The sequence below is a fragment of the Lathamus discolor genome, unplaced genomic scaffold (genome assembly GCF_037157495.1).
Source record: "Lathamus discolor isolate bLatDis1 unplaced genomic scaffold, bLatDis1.hap1 Scaffold_83, whole genome shotgun sequence".
Lineage (NCBI taxonomy): Eukaryota > Metazoa > Chordata > Aves > Psittaciformes > Psittacidae > Lathamus > Lathamus discolor.
The window spans coordinates 410,197-435,268 of record NW_027069393.1 but is presented as its reverse complement, the minus strand read 5'-3'; the positions used below and the strand labels follow the sequence as shown (position 1 = coordinate 435,268).

General features: G+C 48.4%; 5 long non-coding RNA genes across 10 annotated transcripts; 4 read left to right on the top strand and 1 right to left on the bottom strand.

The window, feature by feature from the left end:
* The first annotated feature begins 81 nt into the window (after positions 1-81).
* On the top strand, positions 82-2,790 carry LOC136007013 (uncharacterized). Of its 2 annotated transcripts, none has more exons than XR_010609422.1 (4): positions 82-187; positions 660-753; positions 1,258-1,443; positions 1,517-2,790. It is a non-coding gene; the product is annotated as an uncharacterized LOC136007013 (long non-coding RNA). The 2 variants fall into 2 exon arrangements; XR_010609421.1 differs by lacking the exon at positions 82-187 and adding an exon at positions 303-353.
* Positions 2,791-3,263: 473 nt separating this feature from the next.
* On the top strand, positions 3,264-5,972 carry LOC136007014 (uncharacterized). Of its 2 annotated transcripts, none has more exons than XR_010609424.1 (4): positions 3,264-3,369; positions 3,842-3,935; positions 4,440-4,625; positions 4,699-5,972. It is a non-coding gene; the product is annotated as an uncharacterized LOC136007014 (long non-coding RNA). The 2 variants fall into 2 exon arrangements; XR_010609423.1 differs by lacking the exon at positions 3,264-3,369 and adding an exon at positions 3,485-3,535.
* Positions 5,973-6,445: 473 nt separating this feature from the next.
* Positions 6,446-8,328, top strand: LOC136007015 (uncharacterized). Of its 2 annotated transcripts, none has more exons than XR_010609426.1 (4): positions 6,446-6,551; positions 7,024-7,117; positions 7,622-7,807; positions 7,881-8,328. It is a non-coding gene; the product is annotated as an uncharacterized LOC136007015 (long non-coding RNA). The 2 variants fall into 2 exon arrangements; XR_010609425.1 differs by lacking the exon at positions 6,446-6,551 and adding an exon at positions 6,667-6,717.
* Positions 8,329-9,661: 1,333 nt separating this feature from the next.
* LOC136007016 (uncharacterized) lies at positions 9,662-11,530 on the top strand. 2 transcript variants are annotated; one of them, XR_010609428.1, is made up of 4 exons: positions 9,662-9,753; positions 10,226-10,319; positions 10,824-11,009; positions 11,083-11,530. It is a non-coding gene; the product is annotated as an uncharacterized LOC136007016 (long non-coding RNA). The 2 variants fall into 2 exon arrangements; XR_010609427.1 differs by lacking the exon at positions 9,662-9,753 and adding an exon at positions 9,869-9,919.
* A 2,998-nt stretch (positions 11,531-14,528) lies between these two features.
* On the bottom strand, positions 14,529-17,153 carry LOC136007008 (uncharacterized). Of its 2 annotated transcripts, none has more exons than XR_010609414.1 (4): positions 17,132-17,153; positions 16,566-16,659; positions 15,876-16,061; positions 14,529-15,802 (listed from the first exon to the last, which is right to left on the bottom strand). It is a non-coding gene; the product is annotated as an uncharacterized LOC136007008 (long non-coding RNA). The 2 variants fall into 2 exon arrangements; XR_010609413.1 differs by lacking the exon at positions 17,132-17,153 and adding an exon at positions 16,966-17,016.
* Positions 17,154-25,072: the final 7,919 nt, after the last annotated feature.

Sequence of the window (25,072 nt, the reverse complement as noted above, 5' to 3'; positions counted from 1 at the left end):
TGCAGCCCTAAGGAGGCCCATCACTGCAGCGCTAAGTAAGGTGGGCACTGCAGCCCTAAGTATGGTGGGCACTGCAGCCCTAGGAAAATCAAAGCCAAGGAGCACCCGTGGAGGAAACGGTGAGAAGTTTCAGAACAGGCAGAACACTCACCAAACAACCAGGGAGCAGCCACAGAACCAGAGCCAGGTAATACAAAGACCCAGCTGTGGCTTATCAGGGTGCTTTTATCCCAGGTGGTGGTTTGCTACTCACCTGCCCCAGCCCATTGAGGGAGGAGCTGTGGGTGGGGCTTGTGGTATATGAGGCACAGCCTTTCCTCAGGGTGCTCATTTGTGGTTCAGCTTTCATCTGGGTAAGTTCTCTGGTGTTAGCTCTGGTTTTCTGGCCTTAGAGCTTTGTGGTTTGTTTCAGGTGGGTTTTTTGGGGGTGGGTTTGAAATGGTCTTGTTTCAGTAAAGACCTTCAGGTCATGTTAGGGCTTACTAGTGTATGCATTAGTAAGTACCTTTATGTAGAGGTTTTTTTAGGTGTTATATTTATAAGCAGTGGTGGTGAGGCAAGAAGAACCCCACAGCTGCTCTCAGGGGGAGGAGTCAAGGCAAAGGTAATTTTGCTTGATGTCCTGGTTAACTGTGTATCGTTCCCGTTCTCTTTTGCAGATGAAGGAAAGGTATATGGCTAGAGAAGGAATGTACTGGTGAGCCAAAAAGGGTTTGTCTCAAGTGTGGCTTTGGACCTCTGCCATTGTAAAAAGTGAGTTAAAAGAAGGGGTCCGGAGAGGGGCAGGAAGGAGTCGTAAGGTCGGTGGTGGAGTGAGCCTGTTAAAGAGGCGGTGTCTTTGGGTAGGTAAAGGGAGCAGGTTATTATTCAGTTTGAGCTTTTATCGCTTTGTAAGTCTAAAGCACAGCTGGGGGTCGTGCCGCAGAGTCTCAAGTTCAGTAGTCTCTCGGGACATAGCTCCAGGTTGTTTTTACAGCTCTGTTCTTTCAATGTATATTTTCCCAGAGCTGACTCTGTCCAGCCATCTTGACAGTTAAAGTGAGAGGCCATTAACCGGCTGAAGCAGCAGCTCAGTGCAAAATAGTTTTTAGTATTTAAGCATTTTTTTATTTGCATTTTTCTGGCGATTTGCAGGCAGGACAGAGCAGGTGGAAACGTCAAAGGGTGACGTAACTCAGCTGCGGGAGGGCTTAGCATGGAGAAGGCCGACATTTCAAGCACTGTGTCGGCACACATCCGTTTCTATTTATTTTTCAGGTTTTACATCGGAATCGGGAGAGGTGAAGCCGCACAGTTAGAGGGGATGTACGAAGCTAAGAGGATTTTACACCAGGCTGGCGATTGACACCATAGCCCAATACGATGGAGGGGTTCATGGTCTTTCCTGCAGCTGCTGTGCAGTCGCCTTTGGAGTCGGATGAGTACTTGCAGGGAGTCGGGGAGGTAAAGAGAATGACTGCAGGGTCAGTCTGGACTGCAGGACCAGAGCGACAGTCACTCGCCTCTACTCTCTTAGGTCTTGCAAGGGAGGGGATCCCCGGAGCACCTTTTGGAAACTTTTTCGGGACCGTGACATGGGAGCTCCAAACCATGAAGCTCGCTTGAGACCCACGCCACTATGGAACCTGAATAGATAGACTCCTTTTTGGAGCTGGAGGGCAGGAGATGAGGTCAGGATGGCAGGAAAGGGCTTGAAAGGTAGCACGGAGGAGAGGGAAAGGGAGGGTGTTTCATCACAACAATTACAGTTTCAGAGTCGGGTTCACAGCCGGACCGTCACAGCAGTTTCGGCGGTTGGTGTTGGAATCGCACAGTTACGTCAGACTTTGTTCTGGGGCTCTGCGGGAGCCTCACTGTCTCTGTCCAATCGACCCACTGGCGATCGAGACAGACGGAGCATTCCATCTTGGGAGTGGTCTTCCACGAGAGACTTTGTCTTTTTGGTGTCACAGAGTCTATGGTGTTCTCTTTGCATGTGTGTGTATATGTGTTTGCTTAGGAAATGTTGTGACCATGGCATGTAGTTGTGGGAGGTGGCAGGGAGCTGGAGGGCGATGCATTCGGTGTAAGCTTAGTGCTTTACTTGTGTGTGGGGAGTGTGTTGTAGACTGAAAGAGTTCTTTTTGGATTTTTAGGGAAAAAAAAAAAAACAAACCAGCCGGGGGAGGGGTTTTTTCCTCCCCCGGCTGGGTTTTTTTTCTTGGGTCCCGGCCGGTCAGAGAGGCGATGTTCATCGCCTATGTTCAGGCGCAGGCCGGTGCGGGACGGGATTTTCTCAGGCAGGGCATTTTCAGTGTTCTTAGGAACATAGTTCCTGAGGAGTTCTGAAGTCAGGTTGGGGCTGTTGTCATTCATTAGGGACGAAATTCTGAGTGTTGGTGTGGCAGTCTAAACTAAATGCAAGGTCGATGTTAATGGGATTGGTTGTAGAATGGTAGTGTGGGTTTTAGAGTGTTGCTATTAGTATTAGAAAGCTGGTGTCAGTATGAGAATTTTGGTGTCGGTATTAGAATGCGGTCTTAGTCTCAGAAGGCCGGTCTTAGTCTTAGAATGGAGAAATTAGTCTCAAAAGGTGAACTTAGAGTACCAGTGTTAGTCTCAGAATGGTGAACATAGTCTTGAATGCTGGTTTACTCTCAGCATGGTGAACTTAGTCTCTGAATGGTGAAGTTACTTTCCTAATGCTGGTCTTAGTCTCTGAAAGGGGAACTTAGTTTCAGAGTCCTGAACATAGTGTCTGAGTGGAGAACCGTCTCTCAGAAAGATGGTCTTGGTTTCTGAATAGAAAAATTACTTTCTGAATGATGGTCTTAGTGAATAGAGAAGCTAGTGTTTCAAAGGAGAACTCTGACTGGACAACATAGTCTGAATGGAGAACTTAATGTTTCAATGGAGAAGTTGGTTTTTTGAGTAGAGAACTTGCCCTTGGACTGGAGATCTTAGGGCTCCACTGCAGATCTTGGGGCTGCAGGGTGGGGCCTCCTCGGGGCTGCAGTGCTGGGCATCCTTAGAGCTGCAGTGCAGGGCCTACTTAGGGCTGCCTTGCCCGCCTTTCTTAGTTAGGGCTGCCTTGCCCGCCTTTCTTAGGGCTCTAGTGCCAGGCCTCTTAGTGCAGCCCTAATTAAGGTGGGCAGTGCAGCCCTAAGTAAGGTGAGCACTGCAGCCCTAAGTATGGAAGGAACTGCAGCCCTAAGGAGGCCCATCACTGCAGCGCTAAGTAAGGTGGGCACTGCAGCCCTAAGTATGGTGGGCACTGCAGCCCTAGGAAAATCAAAGCCAAGGAGCACCCGTGGAGGAAACGGTGAGAAGTTTCAGAACAGGCAGAACACTCACCAAACAACCAGGGAGCAGCCACAGAACCAGAGCCAGGTAATACAAAGACCCAGCTGTGGCTTATCAGGGTGCTTTTATCCCAGGTGGTGGTTTGCTACTCACCTGCCCCAGCCCATTGAGGGAGGAGCTGTGGGTGGGGCTTGTGGTATATGAGGCACAGCCTTTCCTCAGGGTGCTCATTTGTGGTTCAGCTTTCATCTGGGTAAGTTCTCTGGTGTTAGCTCTGGTTTTCTGGCCTTAGAGCTTTGTGGTTTGTTTCAGGTGGGTTTTTTGGGGGTGGGTTTGAAATGGTCTTGTTTCAGTAAAGACCTTCAGGTCATGTTAGGGCTTACTAGTGTATGCATTAGTAAGTACCTTTATGTAGAGGTTTTTTTAGGTGTTATATTTATAAGCAGTGGTGGTGAGGCAAGAAGAACCCCACAGCTGCTCTCAGGGGGAGGAGTCAAGGCAAAGGTAATTTTGCTTGATGTCCTGGTTAACTGTGTATCGTTCCCGTTCTCTTTTGCAGATGAAGGAAAGGTATATGGCTAGAGAAGGAATGTACTGGTGAGCCAAAAAGGGTTTGTCTCAAGTGTGGCTTTGGACCTCTGCCATTGTAAAAAGTGAGTTAAAAGAAGGGGTCCGGAGAGGGGCAGGAAGGAGTCGTAAGGTCGGTGGTGGAGTGAGCCTGTTAAAGAGGCGGTGTCTTTGGGTAGGTAAAGGGAGCAGGTTATTATTCAGTTTGAGCTTTTATCGCTTTGTAAGTCTAAAGCACAGCTGGGGGTCGTGCCGCAGAGTCTCAAGTTCAGTAGTCTCTCGGGACATAGCTCCAGGTTGTTTTTACAGCTCTGTTCTTTCAATGTATATTTTCCCAGAGCTGACTCTGTCCAGCCATCTTGACAGTTAAAGTGAGAGGCCATTAACCGGCTGAAGCAGCAGCTCAGTGCAAAATAGTTTTTAGTATTTAAGCATTTTTTTATTTGCATTTTTCTGGCGATTTGCAGGCAGGACAGAGCAGGTGGAAACGTCAAAGGGTGACGTAACTCAGCTGCGGGAGGGCTTAGCATGGAGAAGGCCGACATTTCAAGCACTGTGTCGGCACACATCCGTTTCTATTTATTTTTCAGGTTTTACATCGGAATCGGGAGAGGTGAAGCCGCACAGTTAGAGGGGATGTACGAAGCTAAGAGGATTTTACACCAGGCTGGCGATTGACACCATAGCCCAATACGATGGAGGGGTTCATGGTCTTTCCTGCAGCTGCTGTGCAGTCGCCTTTGGAGTCGGATGAGTACTTGCAGGGAGTCGGGGAGGTAAAGAGAATGACTGCAGGGTCAGTCTGGACTGCAGGACCAGAGCGACAGTCACTCGCCTCTACTCTCTTAGGTCTTGCAAGGGAGGGGATCCCCGGAGCACCTTTTGGAAACTTTTTCGGGACCGTGACATGGGAGCTCCAAACCATGAAGCTCGCTTGAGACCCACGCCACTATGGAACCTGAATAGATAGACTCCTTTTTGGAGCTGGAGGGCAGGAGATGAGGTCAGGATGGCAGGAAAGGGCTTGAAAGGTAGCACGGAGGAGAGGGAAAGGGAGGGTGTTTCATCACAACAATTACAGTTTCAGAGTCGGGTTCACAGCCGGACCGTCACAGCAGTTTCGGCGGTTGGTGTTGGAATCGCACAGTTACGTCAGACTTTGTTCTGGGGCTCTGCGGGAGCCTCACTGTCTCTGTCCAATCGACCCACTGGCGATCGAGACAGACGGAGCATTCCATCTTGGGAGTGGTCTTCCACGAGAGACTTTGTCTTTTTGGTGTCACAGAGTCTATGGTGTTCTCTTTGCATGTGTGTGTATATGTGTTTGCTTAGGAAATGTTGTGACCATGGCATGTAGTTGTGGGAGGTGGCAGGGAGCTGGAGGGCGATGCATTCGGTGTAAGCTTAGTGCTTTACTTGTGTGTGGGGAGTGTGTTGTAGACTGAAAGAGTTCTTTTTGGATTTTTAGGGAAAAAAAAAAAAACAAACCAGCCGGGGGAGGGGTTTTTTCCTCCCCCGGCTGGGTTTTTTTTCTTGGGTCCCGGCCGGTCAGAGAGGCGATGTTCATCGCCTATGTTCAGGCGCAGGCCGGTGCGGGACGGGATTTTCTCAGGCAGGGCATTTTCAGTGTTCTTAGGAACATAGTTCCTGAGGAGTTCTGAAGTCAGGTTGGGGCTGTTGTCATTCATTAGGGACGAAATTCTGAGTGTTGGTGTGGCAGTCTAAACTAAATGCAAGGTCGATGTTAATGGGATTGGTTGTAGAATGGTAGTGTGGGTTTTAGAGTGTTGCTATTAGTATTAGAAAGCTGGTGTCAGTATGAGAATTTTGGTGTCGGTATTAGAATGCGGTCTTAGTCTCAGAAGGCCGGTCTTAGTCTTAGAATGGAGAAATTAGTCTCAAAAGGTGAACTTAGAGTACCAGTGTTAGTCTCAGAATGGTGAACATAGTCTTGAATGCTGGTTTACTCTCAGCATGGTGAACTTAGTCTCTGAATGGTGAAGTTACTTTCCTAATGCTGGTCTTAGTCTCTGAAAGGGGAACTTAGTTTCAGAGTCCTGAACATAGTGTCTGAGTGGAGAACCGTCTCTCAGAAAGATGGTCTTGGTTTCTGAATAGAAAAATTACTTTCTGAATGATGGTCTTAGTGAATAGAGAAGCTAGTGTTTCAAAGGAGAACTCTGACTGGACAACATAGTCTGAATGGAGAACTTAATGTTTCAATGGAGAAGTTGGTTTTTTGAGTAGAGAACTTGCCCTTGGACTGGAGATCTTAGGGCTCCACTGCAGATCTTGGGGCTGCAGGGTGGGGCCTCCTCGGGGCTGCAGTGCTGGGCATCCTTAGAGCTGCAGTGCAGGGCCTACTTAGGGCTGCCTTGCCCGCCTTTCTTAGTTAGGGCTGCCTTGCCCGCCTTTCTTAGGGCTCTAGTGCCAGGCCTCTTAGTGCAGCCCTAATTAAGGTGGGCAGTGCAGCCCTAAGTAAGGTGAGCACTGCAGCCCTAAGTATGGAAGGAACTGCAGCCCTAAGGAGGCCCATCACTGCAGCGCTAAGTAAGGTGGGCACTGCAGCCCTAAGTATGGTGGGCACTGCAGCCCTAGGAAAATCAAAGCCAAGGAGCACCCGTGGAGGAAACGGTGAGAAGTTTCAGAACAGGCAGAACACTCACCAAACAACCAGGGAGCAGCCACAGAACCAGAGCCAGGTAATACAAAGACCCAGCTGTGGCTTATCAGGGTGCTTTTATCCCAGGTGGTGGTTTGCTACTCACCTGCCCCAGCCCATTGAGGGAGGAGCTGTGGGTGGGGCTTGTGGTATATGAGGCACAGCCTTTCCTCAGGGTGCTCATTTGTGGTTCAGCTTTCATCTGGGTAAGTTCTCTGGTGTTAGCTCTGGTTTTCTGGCCTTAGAGCTTTGTGGTTTGTTTCAGGTGGGTTTTTTGGGGGTGGGTTTGAAATGGTCTTGTTTCAGTAAAGACCTTCAGGTCATGTTAGGGCTTACTAGTGTATGCATTAGTAAGTACCTTTATGTAGAGGTTTTTTTAGGTGTTATATTTATAAGCAGTGGTGGTGAGGCAAGAAGAACCCCACAGCTGCTCTCAGGGGGAGGAGTCAAGGCAAAGGTAATTTTGCTTGATGTCCTGGTTAACTGTGTATCGTTCCCGTTCTCTTTTGCAGATGAAGGAAAGGTATATGGCTAGAGAAGGAATGTACTGGTGAGCCAAAAAGGGTTTGTCTCAAGTGTGGCTTTGGACCTCTGCCATTGTAAAAAGTGAGTTAAAAGAAGGGGTCCGGAGAGGGGCAGGAAGGAGTCGTAAGGTCGGTGGTGGAGTGAGCCTGTTAAAGAGGCGGTGTCTTTGGGTAGGTAAAGGGAGCAGGTTATTATTCAGTTTGAGCTTTTATCGCTTTGTAAGTCTAAAGCACAGCTGGGGGTCGTGCCGCAGAGTCTCAAGTTCAGTAGTCTCTCGGGACATAGCTCCAGGTTGTTTTTACAGCTCTGTTCTTTCAATGTATATTTTCCCAGAGCTGACTCTGTCCAGCCATCTTGACAGTTAAAGTGAGAGGCCATTAACCGGCTGAAGCAGCAGCTCAGTGCAAAATAGTTTTTAGTATTTAAGCATTTTTTTATTTGCATTTTTCTGGCGATTTGCAGGCAGGACAGAGCAGGTGGAAACGTCAAAGGGTGACGTAACTCAGCTGCGGGAGGGCTTAGCATGGAGAAGGCCGACATTTCAAGCACTGTGTCGGCACACATCCGTTTCTATTTATTTTTCAGGTTTTACATCGGAATCGGGAGAGGTGAAGCCGCACAGTTAGAGGGGATGTACGAAGCTAAGAGGATTTTACACCAGGCTGGCGATTGACACCATAGCCCAATACGATGGAGGGGTTCATGGTCTTTCCTGCAGCTGCTGTGCAGTCGCCTTTGGAGTCGGATGAGTACTTGCAGGGAGTCGGGGAGGTAAAGAGAATGACTGCAGGGTCAGTCTGGACTGCAGGACCAGAGCGACAGTCACTCGCCTCTACTCTCTTAGGTCTTGCAAGGGAGGGGATCCCCGGAGCACCTTTTGGAAACTTTTTCGGGACCGTGACATGGGAGCTCCAAACCATGAAGCTCGCTTGAGACCCACGCCACTATGGAACCTGAATAGATAGACTCCTTTTTGGAGCTGGAGGGCAGGAGATGAGGTCAGGATGGCAGGAAAGGGCTTGAAAGGTAGCACGGAGGAGAGGGAAAGGGAGGGTGTTTCATCACAACAATTACAGTTTCAGAGTCGGGTTCACAGCCGGACCGTCACAGCAGTTTCGGCGGTTGGTGTTGGAATCGCACAGTTACGTCAGACTTTGTTCTGGGGCTCTGCGGGAGCCTCACTGTCTCTGTCCAATCGACCCACTGGCGATCGAGACAGACGGAGCATTCCATCTTGGGAGTGGTCTTCCACGAGAGACTTTGTCTTTTTGGTGTCACAGAGTCTATGGTGTTCTCTTTGCATGTGTGTGTATATGTGTTTGCTTAGGAAATGTTGTGACCATGGCATGTAGTTGTGGGAGGTGGCAGGGAGCTGGAGGGCGATGCATTCGGTGTAAGCTTAGTGCTTTACTTGTGTGTGGGGAGTGTGTTGTAGACTGAAAGAGTTCTTTTTGGATTTTTAGGGGAAAAAAAAAAAACAAACCAGCCGGGGGAGGGGTTTTTTCCTCCCCCGGCTGGGTTTTTTTTCTTGGGTCCCGGCCGGTCAGAGAGGCGATGTTCATCGCCTATGTTCAGGCGCAGGCCGGTGCGGGACGGGATTTTCTCAGGCAGGGCATTTTCAGTGTTCTTAGGAACATAGTTCCTGAGGAGTTCTGAAGTCAGGTTGGGGCTGTTGTCATTCATTAGGGACGAAATTCTGAGTGTTGGTGTGGCAGTCTAAACTAAATGCAAGGTCGATGTTAATGGGATTGGTTGTAGAATGGTAGTGTGGGTTTTAGAGTGTTGCTATTAGTATTAGAAAGCTGGTGTCAGTATGAGAATTTTGGTGTCGGTATTAGAATGCGGTCTTAGTCTCAGAAGGCCGGTCTTAGTCTTAGAATGGAGAAATTAGTCTCAAAAGGTGAACTTAGAGTACCAGTGTTAGTCTCAGAATGGTGAACATAGTCTTGAATGCTGGTTTACTCTCAGCATGGTGAACTTAGTCTCTGAATGGTGAAGTTACTTTCCTAATGCTGGTCTTAGTCTCTGAAAGGGGAACTTAGTTTCAGAGTCCTGAACATAGTGTCTGAGTGGAGAACCGTCTCTCAGAAAGATGGTCTTGGTTTCTGAATAGAAAAATTACTTTCTGAATGATAGTCTTAGTGAATAGAGAAGCTAGTGTTTCAAAGGAGAACTCTGACTGGACAACATAGTCTGAATGGAGAACTTAATGTTTCAATGGAGAAGTTGGTTTTTTGAGTAGAGAACTTGCCCTTGGACTGGAGATCTTAGGGCTCCACTGCAGATCTTGGGGCTGCAGGGTGGGGCCTCCTCGGGGCTGCAGTGCTGGGCATCCTTAGAGCTGCAGTGCAGGGCCTACTTAGGGCTGCCTTGCCCGCCTTTCTTAGGGCTGCCTTGCCCGCCTTTCTTAGGGCTCTAGTGCCAGGCCTCTTAGTGCAGCCCTAATTAAGGTGGGCAGTGCAGCCCTAAGTAAGGTGAGCACTGCAGCCCTAAGTAAGGTGGGCACTGCAGCCCTAAGTATGGAAGGAACTGCAGCCCTAAGGAGGCCCATCACTGCAGCGCTAAGTAAGGTGGGCACTGCAGCCTTAAGTATGGTGGGCACTGCAGCCCTAGGAAAATCAAAGCCAAGGAGCACCCGTGGAGGAAACGGTGAGAAGTTTCAGAACAGGCAGAACACTCACCAAACAACCAGGGAGCAGCCACAGAACCAGAGCCAGGTAATACAAAGACCCAGCTGTGGCTTATCAGGGTGCTTTTATCCCAGGTGGTGGTTTGCTACTCACCTGCCCCAGCCCATTGAGGGAGGAGCTGTGGGTGGGGCTTGTGGTATATGAGGCACAGCCTTTCCTCAGGGTGCTCATTTGTGGTTCAGCTTTCATCTGGGTAAGTTCTCTGGTGTTAGCTCTGGTTTTCTGGCCTTAGAGCTTTGTGGTTTGTTTCAGGTGGGTTTTTTGGGGGTGGGTTTGAAATGGTCTTGTTTCAGTAAAGACCTTCAGGTCATGTTAGGGCTTACTAGTGTATGCATTAGTAAGTACCTTTATGTAGAGGTTTTTTTAGGTGTTATATTTATAAGCAGTGGTGGTGAGGCAAGAAGAACCCCACAGCTGCTCTCAGGGGGAGGAGTCAAGGCAAAGGTAATTTTGCTTGATGTCCTGGTTAACTGTGTATCGTTCCCGTTCTCTTTTGCAGATGAAGGAAAGGTATATGGCTAGAGAAGGAATGTACTGGTGAGCCAAAAAGGGTTTGTCTCAAGTGTGGCTTTGGACCTCTGCCATTGTAAAAAGTGAGTTAAAAGAAGGGGTCCGGAGAGGGGCAGGAAGGAGTCGTAAGGTCGGTGGTGGAGTGAGCCTGTTAAAGAGGCGGTGTCTTTGGGTAGGTAAAGGGAGCAGGTTATTATTCAGTTTGAGCTTTTATCGCTTTGTAAGTCTAAAGCACAGCTGGGGGTTGTGCCGCAGAGTCTCAAGTTCAGTAGTCTCTCGGGACATAGCTCCAGGTTGTTTTTACAGCTCTGTTCTTTCAATGTATATTTTCCCAGAGCTGACTCTGTCCAGCCATCTTGACAGTTAAAGTGAGAGGCCATTAACCGGCTGAAGCAGCAGCTCAGTGCAAAATAGTTTTTAGTATTTAAGCATTTTTTTATTTGCATTTTTCTGGCGATTTGCAGGCAGGACAGAGCAGGTGGAAACGTCAAAGGGTGACGTAACTCAGCTGCGGGAGGGCTTAGCATGGAGAAGGCCGACATTTCAAGCACTGTGTCGGCACACATCCGTTTCTATTTATTTTTCAGGTTTTACATCGGAATCGGGAGAGGTGAAGCCGCACAGTTAGAGGGGATGTACGAAGCTAAGAGGATTTTACACCAGGCTGGCGATTGACACCATAGCCCAATACGATGGAGGGGTTCATGGTCTTTCCTGCAGCTGCTGTGCAGTCGCCTTTGGAGTCGGATGAGTACTTGCAGGGAGTCGGGGAGGTAAAGAGAATGACTGCAGGGTCAGTCTGGACTGCAGGACCAGAGCGACAGTCACTCGTCTCTACTCTCTTAGGTCTTGCAAGGGAGGGGATCCCCGGAGCACCTTTTGGAAACTTTTTCGGGACCGTGACATGGGAGCTCCAAACCATGAAGCTCGCTTGAGACCCACGCCACTATGGAACCTGAATAGATAGACTCCTTTTTGGAGCTGGAGGGCAGGAGATGAGGTCAGGATGGCAGGAAAGGGCTTGAAAGGTAGCACGGAGGAGAGGGAAAGGGAGGGTGTTTCATCACAACAATTACAGTTTCAGAGTCGGGTTCACAGCCGGACCGTCACAGCAGTTTCGGCGGTTGGTGTTGGAATCGCACAGTTACGTCAGACTTTGTTCTGGGGCTCTGCGGGAGCCTCACTGTCTCTGTCCAATCGACCCACTGGCGATCGAGACAGACGGAGCATTCCATCTTGGGAGTGGTCTTCCACGAGAGACTTTGTCTTTTTGGTGTCACAGAGTCTATGGTGTTCTCTTTGCATGTGTGTGTATATGTGTTTGCTTAGGAAATGTTGTGACCATGGCATGTAGTTGTGGGAGGTGGCAGGGAGCTGGAGGGCGATGCATTCGGTGTAAGCTTAGTGCTTTACTTGTGTGTGGGGAGTGTGTTGTAGACTGAAAGAGTTCTTTTTGGATTTTTAGGGAAAAAAAAAAAACAACAAACCAGCCGGGGGAGGGCTTTTTTCCTCCCCCGGCTGGGTTTTTTTTCTTGGGTCCCGGCCGGTCAGAGAGGCGATGTTCATCGCCTATGTTCAGGCGCAGGCCGGTGCGGGACGGGATTTTCTCAGGCAGGGCATTTTCAGTGTTCTTAGGAACATAGTTCCTGAGGAGTTCTGAAGTCAGGTTGGGGCTGTTGTCATTCATTAGGGACGAAATTCTGAGTGTTGGTGTGGCAGTCTAAACTAAATGCAAGGTCGATGTTAATGGGATTGGTTGTAGAATGGTAGTGTGGGTTTTAGAGTGTTGCTATTAGTATTAGAAAGCTGGTGTCAGTATGAGAATTTTGGTGTCGGTATTAGAATGCGGTCTTAGTCTCAGAAGGCCGGTCTTAGTCTTAGAATGGAGAAATTAGTCTCAAAAGGTGAACTTAGAGTACCAGTGTTAGTCTCAGAATGGTGAACATAGTCTTGAATGCTGGTTTACTCTCAGCATGGTGAACTTAGTCTCTGAATGGTGAAGTTACTTTCCTAATGCTGGTCTTAGTCTCTGAAAGGGGAACTTAGTTTCAGAGTCCTGAACATAGTGTCTGAGTGGAGAACCGTCTCTCAGAAAGATGGTCTTGGTTTCTGAATAGAAAAATTACTTTCTGAATGATGGTCTTAGTGAATAGAGAAGCTAGTGTTTCAAAGGAGAACTCTGACTGGACAACATAGTCTGAATGGAGAACTTAATGTTTCAATGGAGAAGTTGGTTTTTTGAGTGGAGAACTTGCCCTTGGACTGGAGATCTTAGGGCTCCACTGCAGATCTTGGGGCTGCAGGGTGGGGCCTCCTCGGGGCTGCAGTGCTGGGCATCCTTAGAGCTGCAGTGCAGGGCCTACTTAGGGCTGCCTTGCCCGCCTTTCTTAGGGCTGCCTTGCCCGCCTTTCTTAGGGCTGCCTTGCCCGCCTTTCTTAGGGCTCTAGTGCCAGGCCTCTTAGTGCAGCCCTAATTAAGGTGGGCAGTGCAGCCCTAAGTAAGGTGAGCACTGCAGCCCTAAGTAAGGTGGGCACTGCAGCCCTAAGTATGGAAGGAACTGCAGCCCTAAGGAGGCCCATCACTGCAGCGCTAAGTAAGGTGGGCACTGCAGCCCTAAGCAAGGTAGGCACTGCAACCCTAACTAAGTTGGACACTGAAGCCCTAAGGAGGCCCAGCACTGCAGCCCTAAGGAAGCCCGGCACTGCAGCCCTAAGGAGGCCCGGCACTGCCGCCCTAAGTAAGGTGGGCACTGCAGACCTAATTAAGTTGGGCACTGCAGTGCCCAGCATCCTTAGTGCTACAATGTCCACCTTACTTAGGGCTGCTGGGCCCAACCTACTTAGGGCTGCAGTGCCCACCTTTCTTAGGGCTGCAGTGCCCAACTTTAGTGCTGCAGCGCCCAACTTACTTAGGGTTGCAGTGCCTGCCTTACTTTAGGGTGCAGTGCCTACCTTGCTTAGGGATGCAGTGTTGGGCCTCCTTAGGGCTACAGTGCCAGGCCTCTTCAGGACTGCCGTGCCCACCTTACTTAGGGCTGCCGTGCCCACCTTACTTAGGGCTACAGTGCCCACCTTAATTAATGCTGCAGTGCCCACCTTTCTTAGGCCTGCAGTGCCGGGCTTCCTTAGGGCTGCAGTGCCCACCTTCCTTAGGGCTGCAGTGCCCACCTTCCTTAGGGCTGCAGTGCCCACCTTCCTTAGGGCTGCAGTGCCGGTCCTCCTCACTGCTGCAGTGCCAGGCCTCCTTAGGGCTGCAGTGCCCATCCTACTTACGGCTGCAGTGCCTGCCTTACTTCGGGCTGCAGCGCCGGGCCTCCTTAGGGCTGCAGTGCCCGGCATCCTTAGAGCTACAGTGCCTACCTTACGTAAGGCTCCAGTGTCCAACCTACTTAGAGCTGCAGTGCCCACCTTACTTACGGCTGTATTGCCAAACTTTACTAAGGGCTTCAGTGGCCAACTTCTTTAGGGCTTCAGTGCTGGGCTTCCTTAGGGCTTCAGTGCCGGGCTTCCTTAGGGCTGCAGTGCTCACCTTCATTAGGGCTGCGGTGCCCACCTTCCTTAGGGCTGCGGTGCCCACCTTTCTTAAGGCTGCAGTGCCCACCTTTCTTAAGGCTGCAGTGTCCACCTTTCTTAAGGCTGCAGTGTCCACCTTTCTTAAGGCTGCAGTGTCCACCTTTCTTAGGGCTGTGGTGATGGGGCTCCCTTGGGCTGCAGTGCCTACCATACTTAGGACTGCAGTGCCCAACTTTCTTAAGGCTGCAGCGCCCAACTTTCTGAGGGCTGCAGTGCCCTACCTACTTAGGGCTGCAGTGCCCACCTTACTTAGGGCTGCAGTGCTCACCTTAATTAGAGCTGCATTGCCGGGCTTCCTTAGGGCTGCAGTGCCCAACTTCCTTAGGGCTGCAGTGCCCACCTTACTTAGGGCTGCAGTGCCCACCTTACTTAGGGCTGCACTAAGAGGCCTGGCACTAGAGCCCTAAGAAAGGCGGGCAAGGCAGCCCTAAGAAAGGCGGGCAAGGCAGCCCTAAGAAAGGCGGGCAAGGCAGCCCTAAGTAGGCCCTGCACTGCAGCTCTAAGGATGCCCAGCACTGCAGCCCCGAGGAGGCCCCACCCTGCAGCCCCAAGATCTGCAGTGGAGCCCTAAGATCTCCAGTCCAAGGGCAAGTTCTCCACTCAAAAAACCAACTTCTCCATTGAAACATTAAGTTCTCCATTCAGACTATGTTGTCCAGTCAGAGTTCTCCTTTGAAACACTAGCTTCTCTATTCACTAAGACCATCATTCAGAAAGTAATTTTTCTATTCAGAAACCAAGACCATCTTTCTGAGAGACGGTTCTCCACTCAGACACTATGTTCAGGACTCTGAAACTAAGTTCCCCTTTCAGAGACTAAGACCAGCATTAGGAAAGTAACTTCACCATTCAGAGACTAAGTTCACCATGCTGAGAGTAAACCAGCATTCAAGACTATGTTCACCATTCTGAGACTAACACTGGTACTCTAAGTTCACCTTTTGAGACTAATTTCTCCATTCTAAGACTAAGACCGGCCTTCTGAGACTAAGACCGCATTCTAATACCGACACCAAAATTCTCATACTGACACCAGCTTTCTAATACTAATAGCAACACTCTAAAACCCACACTACCATTCTACAACCAATCCCATTAACATCGACCTTGCATTTAGTTTAGACTGCCACACCAACACTCAGAATTTCGTCCCTAATGAATGACAACAGCCCCAACCTGACTTCAGAACTCCTCAGGAACTATGTTCCTAAGAACACTGAAAATGCCCTGCCTGAGAAAATCCCGTCCCGCACCGGCCTGCGCCTGAACATAGGCGATGAACATCGCCTCTCTGACCGGCCGGGACCCAAGAAAAAAAACCCAGCCGGGGGAGGAAAAAACCCCTCCCCCGGCTGGTTTGTTTTTTTTTTTTTCCCTAAAAATCCAAAAAGAACTCTTTCAGTCTACAACACACTCCCCACACACAAGTAAAGCACTAAGCTTACACCGAATGCATCGCCCTCCAGCTCCCTGCCACCTCCCACAACTACATGCCATGGTCACAACATTTCCTAAGCAAACACATATACACACACATGCAAAGAGAACACCATAGACTCTGTGACACCAAAAAGACAAAGTCTCTCGTGGAAGACCACTCCCAAGATGGAATGCTCCGTCTGTCTCGATCGCCAGTGGGTCGATTGGACAGAGACAGTGAGGCTCCCGCAGAGCCCCAGAACAAAGTCTGACGTAACTGTGCGATTCCAACACCAACCGCCGAAACTGCTGTGACGGTCCGGCTGTGAACCCGACTCTGAAACTGTAATTGTTGTGATGAAACACCCTCCCTTTCCCTCTCCTCCGTGCTACCTTTCAAGCCCTTTCCTGCCATCCTGACCTCATCTCCTGCCCTCCAGCTCCAAAAAGGAGTCTATCTATTCAGGTTCCATAGTGGCGTGGGTCTCAAGCGAGCTTCATGGTTTGGAGCTCCCATGTCACGGTCCCGAAAAAGTTTCCAAAAGGTGCTCCGGGGATCCCCTCCCTTGCAAGACCTAAGAGAGTAGAGACGAGTGACTGTCGCTCTGGTCCTGCAGTCCAGACTGACCCTGCAGTCATTCTCTTTACCTCCCCGACTCCCTGCAAGTACTCATCCGACTCCAAAGGCGACTGCACAGCAGCTGCAGGAAAGACCATGAACCCCTCCATCGTATTGGGCTATGGTGTCAATCGCCAGCCTGGTGTAAAATCCTCTTAGCTTCGTACATCCCCTCTAACTGTGCGGCTTCACCTCTCCCGATTCCGATGTAAAACCTGAAAAATAAATAGAAACGGATGTGTGCCGACACAGTGCTTGAAATGTCGGCCTTCTCCATGCTAAGCCCTCCCGCAGCTGAGTTACGTCACCCTTTGACGTTTCCACCTGCTCTGTCCTGCCTGCAAATCGCCAGAAAAATGCAAATAAAAAAATGCTTAAATACTAAAAACTATTTTGCACTGAGCTGCTGCTTCAGCCGGTTAATGGCCTCTCACTTTAACTGTCAAGATGGCTGGACAGAGTCAGCTCTGGGAAAATATACATTGAAAGAACAGAGCTGTAAAAACAACCTGGAGCTATGTCCCGAGAGACTACTGAACTTGAGACTCTGCGGCACGACCCCCAGCTGTGCTTTAGACTTACAAAGCGATAAAAGCTCAAACTGAATAATAACCTGCTCCCTTTACCTACCCAAAGACACCGCCTCTTTAACAGGCTCACTCCACCACCGACCTTACGACTCCTTCCTGCCCCTCTCCGGACCCCTTCTTTTAACTCACTTTTTACAATGGCAGAGGTCCAAAGCCACACTTGAGACAAACCCTTTTTGGCTCACCAGTACATTCCTTCTCTAGCCATATACCTTTCCTTCATCTGCAAAAGAGAACGGGAACGATACACAGTTAACCAGGACATCAAGCAAAATTACCTTTGCCTTGACTCCTCCCCCTGAGAGCAGCTGTGGGGTTCTTCTTGCCTCACCACCACTGCTTATAAATATAACACCTAAAAAAACCTCTACATAAAGGTACTTACTAATGCATACACTAGTAAGCCCTAACATGACCTGAAGGTCTTTACTGAAACAAGACCATTTCAAACCCACCCCCAAAAAACCCACCTGAAACAAACCACAAAGCTCTAAGGCCAGAAAACCAGAGCTAACACCAGAGAACTTACCCAGATGAAAGCTGAACCACAAATGAGCACCCTGAGGAAAGGCTGTGCCTCATATACCACAAGCCCCACCCACAGCTCCTCCCTCAATGGGCTGGGGCAGGTGAGTAGCAAACCACCACCTGGGATAAAAGCACCCTGATAAGCCACAGCTGGGTCTTTGTATTACCTGGCTCTGGTTCTGTGGCTGCTCCCTGGTTGTTTGGTGAGTGTCCTGCCTGTTCTGTAACTTCTCACCGTTTCCTCCACGGGTGCTCCTTGACTTTGATTTTCTGCAGCTTTTTCTCTGGCTCAGATGGGTGGGACTCGGAGATTCAGACTTTGGGGTTGAGGCTCGGGGACTGATACTTAGGGGATGAGAATCTAGGAGTCAGACTCTGTGGCTAAGACTATGGCTGAAACTGTGGCTGAAACTCTGTGGGTGATTGTGACTTGAGACTCTGGGCCTCAGATTTTGGAGCTGATACTGTTGGACTCAGGCTCTGTGGCTGAGACTGTTGCTGACACTCCATGGCTAAAACTATGCAATTCACACTCTGGGACTGAGACTGTGGAGAAGACTGGAATTCAGACTGTGGCTGAGACTCTTTAGCTAAGACTCTGGTATTCAGACTTTGGGGATGAGCCTGCAGCTGAGATTCTGTGGCTAAGACTCTGGGATACAGAATTAGGGGAATAGACTGCAGCTTAGACTCTGCGGCTCAGACTGTGGCTAAGACTCCAGGACTTATACTCTGAGATGAGACTGACTGATGCACTGCAGCTGAGACTCTTGTGCTGAGACTGTTCCTAAGACCATTGCTAAGACTCTCAGATTCAGACTTTGGGGATGAGACTGGCTGAGACTCTGAACCATAATCCCTAACTCTAACCCGAATATATGTAATGGAGCCCTAAACCCTAGCCCAAACCTTAACCCTAAACCCTAACCCCCTAACCCTGACTCCTAACGCGAACACTCAACAATAATCTAACCCTAACCATAGCCATAACTCTGACCTTAACCACTAATCCTAACCCTAACTCCATCCATTAGCCCTAATCCTAACCCTAAAACTAACCCCTAGCCCAAATAATACATCAAAACCTAACAGCAAACCACACAGTAACCCTAACCCAAACCTGAAACCTAACCCAAACCCTCATGCTAAAGCTAACCGTAAGCCTCACCCTACCCCAAACCATAACCCACACCCTCACCCACACGCTAAACCTAACATTAACCCTCCCACTCACCTTAACCCTAACCGTAACCCTAACACTACACCTACTTCTGCCCACTCTGGATTAGCCACCACCACGAATGTGATTCTGCAACCTGGGGTCAACCCTAACCATAACAGCTAACCCTAACCTCTACCCTAATATTAGCCGTAACTCTTAACACCAACCCTAACCATAGCCCTAACCCTAACACCTAACCCTAACCGCTAACACTAATCCTAAGTGTAACCCTAAACCTAACCCTAATCCTAATCCCTAACTGTAACCGTAACCCTAACGCTAATCCTAACCCCTAACACTAAACCTAAGCCTAACCCTAACTCTGGCCACATAGGGTTGGCCAGAACCACAAGCGTGACTCCACCACCCGATCTCAACCCTAATACTATCCCTAACCCCTAACCTTAACAGTAACCCCATACCCTAAACCTAACTAAAATCCTGATTCTAACACCTATCGCTATCCCTAACCCTAACCCAACATGGGTTTATAGATGTAATGGATGTAAGGGAGCCCTATCCCTAACCTAACACGGGTTAATAGATATAATAGATGTAAGGCAGCCCTAACCCAAACCCTAACCCTAACACAACATGGGTTAATAGATGTATTAGATGTAAGGCACTCCTAACCCTAATGTTTACCCTACTGGCTGATACTCTGAAGCTGAGACTCTGGTGCCGAGATTGTTGCTGACAATCTATGGCTTAGACTCTGGGGTTCAGTCTTTGGAGATGAGAATGTGGCTGAGGCACTGAACCCTAACCCATGCTCTACTCACTCTGCTGCTGGACAGCAGGCACCAGAGATGTTGGATTCAAATGCACTCACTCACTGGGGGTATCTTTCTGACTGCAGAGCTGCCCGTAGCTGTGTCCTGGGTTTACCAGGAGCCGTTTTGCTCCTTCTTAGTAACTGGTGCAAGCTCTGTGTTTTGACTTCCAGCCTGGGCAGAGAGCTGATAACACCGATTTTCAGTTGTTGTTAAGTAGTGTTTATTCTGGCCAAGGACTTTGTGAGTCTCATGCTCTGCTGGGGACGAGGCAGGGCAAGAAGGAAGCGGAGATGGGACACCTGATCCAGACTGGCCAGGGAGGTATTCCATACCACAGCACGTCATGCCCAGGGAGGTAACTGGGAGTTACTCAGAAGGGCACACTCTCTTCGGGGGGGTCGAACTCGTTCGGCGGTGGTATCGTATTCTCTTGTTATTTTCTCTTATCAATATTATCATTGGTGGTAGCAGTAGTGATTTGCGTTATACCTTAGTTACTGGGCTGTTCTTATCTCAACCTGTGGGAGTTACATTCTCCTGATTCTCCTCCCCATCCCTCCGGGAATGGGGAGGGTCGGGGGGGGGGTGAGTAGACGGGCTCTGTGGATTGGTTTAAACTACGACTAGCTGCCTGTTGGATAAATCACTCTCCTGGGGTCGCCGTGCACCCAAGCTGCAAACATATACATCATCTTTTGGCATGTTACCTAAGTGTATACAGTTACTAGTTGAAGCAGACCAGCCTGAATATGTATCACTTCTAATGTACCATTTAATCTCTGTTGATCACCACTGAAGAGTATTGATTTCTAAAGTTCCTAATGAAATACCAAAACATAAACCAAACTAAAGTGAACTACGAGATGGACGAATCAGGAAGAAAGCAAACCAGTTCACTTTTTACCTTCAGGGCATGTGTATCTGGCTTGTATCCAAAATACGGGCTTAAAACATGATGGCTATCAAAAGGAGAAAGACGAGTCAACTATGTAGACAAATCTGAGTGACGACAACTTTTCAATGGTATTGAAATTCACGGGATTAACTGGGGGTGGGACAGAGACACACAAGTTGTGACTGAATCTAATGGATTCCATTTGCTCTATGAACAGAAACAAACTCTCGCTTTGGGAATTAAAAAGTTTCCTGACCTCTCACTTGGCAACTTTCCCATTTTTCAGTTATTAGGTCTGCACATGGCAACTTGTGTATTCTACCGACTAGCCACAACCATGGTACTGAATGAGAAGAGGTTTATATTGAACTTTTAAACTTCTTTTCTGCACTTTGAAGCAGTTCTTCTCCAAGTCGTTTCCACCTGCACCATGCACAATGTAAGAGATGGCTTTTTCTTGACTTCCATCCCTGCACTTTGCCCTTTCCCCCACACTTCAAATCCTTCTCACTCACTGGAGAATTCAAGCAAAAAATCTGAAACTGAACCCTAAAAGGAGGGAAATATAGAAATAAGAGGAAGGGGCCTATGAAATCAAGTAAGGGGAGATGTAATCAGAGGCGGGACAGTTAGCACATAAATAATATATGTCGGATAGGCTATAAACCTTGGAGTCTCCAAGCAGTGAGGAAACGAGGGAATTTGTGGATTGGATAGAAAATACAAATCTAAGTTTGGCCTTTGCTGTGTGTGCCTGCTTGCCAAGACACCCATTTTTGCACAAATGTTAAAATAAATAGCTGCTTCACTGCTGTGTCTGACCGAGGCCTGCCTGAACCTAGAGACTGTTTCTCGCCTTTCGACTTCTCAGACACCAAAATCCAATCCTCAGCAGGATGCTCACCCGAGACTCCAACTTCTCGCCTTCTTCATTATTTTGGGACTCTGCTCTGGGAGGGGCACTTTCTTACCTGACCTGCTGGAGACTGCTGCTTCTCTTCTCCCTGCTCTTCACTGGCATCTTCCATACTGCTTTTCTGGGTCTGTTTCTTCCCCTTTCTCTTCTTTACCTGTCCCTGCCAGGTGTTCTTCTCCTTCCTGCTCATCACAGGCAAGCAGAGGGGGAAAACAAAGCAATTGTGTATTTTTTTTAACTATAGAAATCCCACACAAGTGTTTCACAGAAGAGACAATCCCCTGCAAAAAAAACCTATGTACGAAACCCAGCACTCACAGCGACTGCAGCCATTAGCGAGGGCCTGTGCTTGAGCTACAACAGGAACTAAGAGTCACCTCAGTGCAGGACACGACTCCGTGAAGAAGCACGGAGTCTGCTGGACCCCTGCACAGACAACACACAAGGAGCCTTTCCACAGAGCACTGGGACAACCTGGAAACAGGAGACTGCCCAATTCTGGAGAGGAAGAACTCCTGGACTTTATGTTGGATTAAGAGTAACGACTGGGAGAGCTGGGGATGCATGTTCAACAGCGCAAGTAGAGCGTGCCTGTGCAAGACAAGTGGACCATCTGTTTCAAAGACTCTTTTTCATTAGGCATGATATTTACTATCAGATGTAAGAACCATAACAGCAGATACACCAGAAAAAAATACTAATCATTATACAGCTTCTCTGTCTATAAAATAATGAAAGGGATATGGTCGTCCATTATAAAAAAGAACTGTGTTCCTCATACCAAGTAAATGCTTTTATTTCAGGCGTGCTTTGTGGAAAAACCCTGTGAAGGATATGGTCTTTCAGTACTGAATATCATTCAGACTAAAAAGGGTAGCTGCTTTCCTGGACTTTTCTCATCCTTTAGATACGAGGAGCCAGAGGCAGCCCCCACACTGCTGCAGGGCCCCTTCAGAGCTGCCTACTGATGCAGATGCTGGGACGAGCGGCAGCTCTTTGTGTCACGTTGAGAAAGGATGCTCTCGGCATCATTGCCAACACACTGGAGAGATAGAACTGGCCACTTCCAGCAATGTATTTGTACTTCCTTTTTCCACAAACAAGATGACCAGAATCAGCTTTACCATTTAAGCCTCTCTTCCCTCATGTGTTCTTCCTCATTCCAGACAGCTCACCTACAGCAGTGTTTTTCCTCAAGCATAGCCCATGGCAGCCAGCATGGGGAGCCAGGGAGGAGGCAGGATAAAACCTCTGAGCAGTCAGGAGCTGGCAGGTCAGGAGCCAGGTCTGCCCAGAAACAGGACACTCAAGGCAGTGGGCAAGCTGAAAGCAGGCAAACAAGAGGAGAGCCTATTCACACAGCTATTTTGTACAGTGGCGGATAAATACAGAGCTCTCTAAGGTCACTTCTCAGTGAAAACTGCTCACAGTGATGGTCAGAAATCTCATGAAGTAACATCTCGGAAAGATGCACTCTCACAGCTTAGTGCCCAACCCCACCAAGTGCTTGAAAATCACACTAGAAATCCTGATCCGAGACAAGAAAAACACTTTTTAAGGCAATATTGATCACAAAGAGCTGGTGGCAAATAGGACAGGTGCCAAGCTGATCCAGTGCACTTTGGATTACAGTTGCAATAGAAAGCTAAAATCCACTGGGAGAGAAACCAGGGATGCAGCTCTAATGAAAACCTAGCAAGCCACAGCTACTTCAGATGCAAGCAGACCTGAACTCCAAACTGAAATGCAGTGCTCGTTTGCCTACTGCTTTCTCCACTTTCAGTCGCAATTCTGAAGCAAAGGCAGTTGCCTTTCTGTACCTGAAGCAATGGGAACAGAGCACAGCAGCACAGTCAGGATACAGAGTTAAGATGCATTTTGAGAATTTTCACATCAAATCATTTTAGACTGAAGAAAAATTACTCAGAATTTTCCTGGCAAATTCATGGATAACTCCATGCTGAGAAAGACGGGGAGACATCGCCAGGCACACTCCTCAGCTGGGGCCCTCACTGACTTTACTGCACCTCCAGAACAAGAACCTTGTTGTGCACTTCTTGCAATGACTGAAGTTGTTTTCCATGCGGACTGAAATAGAAGGAAGCACTTGATGGAATGGAGCCATACCTTTATTGTGGGGTTGCGGGATGAAGGATGCTGCGAGAGTGCGAGGTGCAGGGGAGCACAGCGCGGCTGCTGCGGGTCCTGGAGGTTTGTCTCCCACTGAGACTGACTGAGTCTCTGGCAGCAGGGGGCAGAGGCTGGTTCCCCACGCGGTGACTCCTGCAGCACCCCTGGGTGCCCAGTGGCCATGGGCAGGATGATGCTGCCATCACAAAGCCGTGGCGGTCCCTGTGGATTTGCCCATTGTTACGGAGACCACACGGTGAGCGTGGGCAAATTAAGGAGCGAGAGCCCTGCAGTAACCAGTGCAGGGGAGACCCCTCCCTCGGGAGGCTGCATCTCCCATGGCTGCCCTGCGCATCCAGGTACATGTTCTTTGACTTTGCAATCCTGTTCCAGTGTTGGCTGGTGCCATCGCAGCTGTAGGAGCAGTGGATGGGTGAGGAGGCGGCATTGGGCTTGTTCATGTGCTTGGAGCTCACCTCTGCATGCAGAGGTGCTGGAGGCAAAGCAGCAGCCTTGTGCGTGCAGGAGCTGCTGGTGCCAGAGGTGCTGAGAAGGTGTCAGGGCAGGAGCAGCCCCTGGGCAGTGCAGCTGCTGGTTCTGTCACTGGGAGCTCAGCACAAGTGGACCTGCCTGGCTCTGGCAGGGCCCACACAAGCCCACCGGGTATTGCGGAAGGCAGAAGGAGTGCTGGTGGTCTCTAGGAAAGGCCAATCCGGCGCCGGGCATAGTGGAAGGCTCCAGTGCTCTGCTGGGCTCTGGCAATGTATTCTGGAAAGTGACAAAGGCGCTGACATTCTGCATTGAAAAACTGTATTGAAGGTCAGTATTGATACGCTAATGTCAGAATTGAAACAATAAGTTCTAACTTGAAACGCTCTGTTCTGCATTTAAACGCTAAGCTCTGCCTCGAATCAGTACAATCTGCATTGAAAGGCTAAATTCTTCATTGAAATGTGCATTGATATGTGAAAATTCTAGATTGAATTCTGCATTGAAAAAAGAAGTTCTGTCTTGAAATGGTAATTTCTGCGTTGAAACGCTAAGTTCTGCATTGAAACTCTTACTTCTGCTTTGAAACTCAAACTTGTGCATTGAAAAGTTGAAGATCTACATTGAAACACTAAGGTCTGCATTGAAACAATAAGTTCTCCTTTGAAAAGCTAAGTTCTGCATTGAACAGTAAGTTCTAATTTAAAAAGCTAAGTTCTGCATTGAAACGGTAAGTTCTGAATTGAAAGCTAATTTCTGCATTGAAACGCTAATTTCTGCGTTGAAACGCTAAGTTCTGCTTTGAAAGGGTACATTCTGCATTGAAACGGTAAGTACTGTATTGAAACTCAAAGCTCTGCATTGAAATGTGAAAGTTGTAGTTTGAAACTCTAAGGTCTGCATTGAAACGCTAAGGTCTGCATTGAAATGCTAGGATCTGCATTGAAACGTTAATTTCTGCATTGAAACGGTAAGTTCTGTATGAAACACTTCGTTCTGCTTAGAAACACTACATTCTGCTTTGAAACGGTAAAGATCTGTATTGAAAGGGTACGGTATGCATTGAAACGTTAAGTTCTGCATTGAAACGTGTAGTTCTGCTTTGAAACGCTTAGTTGTGCATTGAAACGGTAAAGATCTGCATTGAAAGGGTAAGGTCAGCATTGAAAAGCTTATTTCTGCTTTGAAACACTATGTTCTGCTTTGAAACACTATGTTCTGCTTTGAAACGGTAAAGATCTGCATTGAAAGGGTACGGTATGCATTGAAACACTAAGTTCTCCATTGAAACAGTAAGTTCTGCATTGAAACGATAAGTTCTGCATTGAAACAGCACATTCTGCATTGAAAAACCAAGATCTGTATTGAAACGCTAATGTCGGGATTGAAACAATAAGTTCTAATTTGAAAAGCTAAGTTCTGTGTTGAAACGCTAAGTTCTGCTTTGAAACACTAAGCTCTGCTTTGAAACGGTACATTCTGCATTGAAACTCTAGGTTCTGCATAGAAACAGTAAGTTCTGCATTGAAACTCAAAGCTGTGCATTGAAATGTGAAAGTTCTAGATTGAAACAATAAGGTCTGCATTGAAACGCTAATTTCTGCATTGAAGCGTGTAGTTATGCTTTGAAACGCTTAGTTGTGCATTGAAAAGGTAAAGATCTGCTTTGGAAAGTTAAGG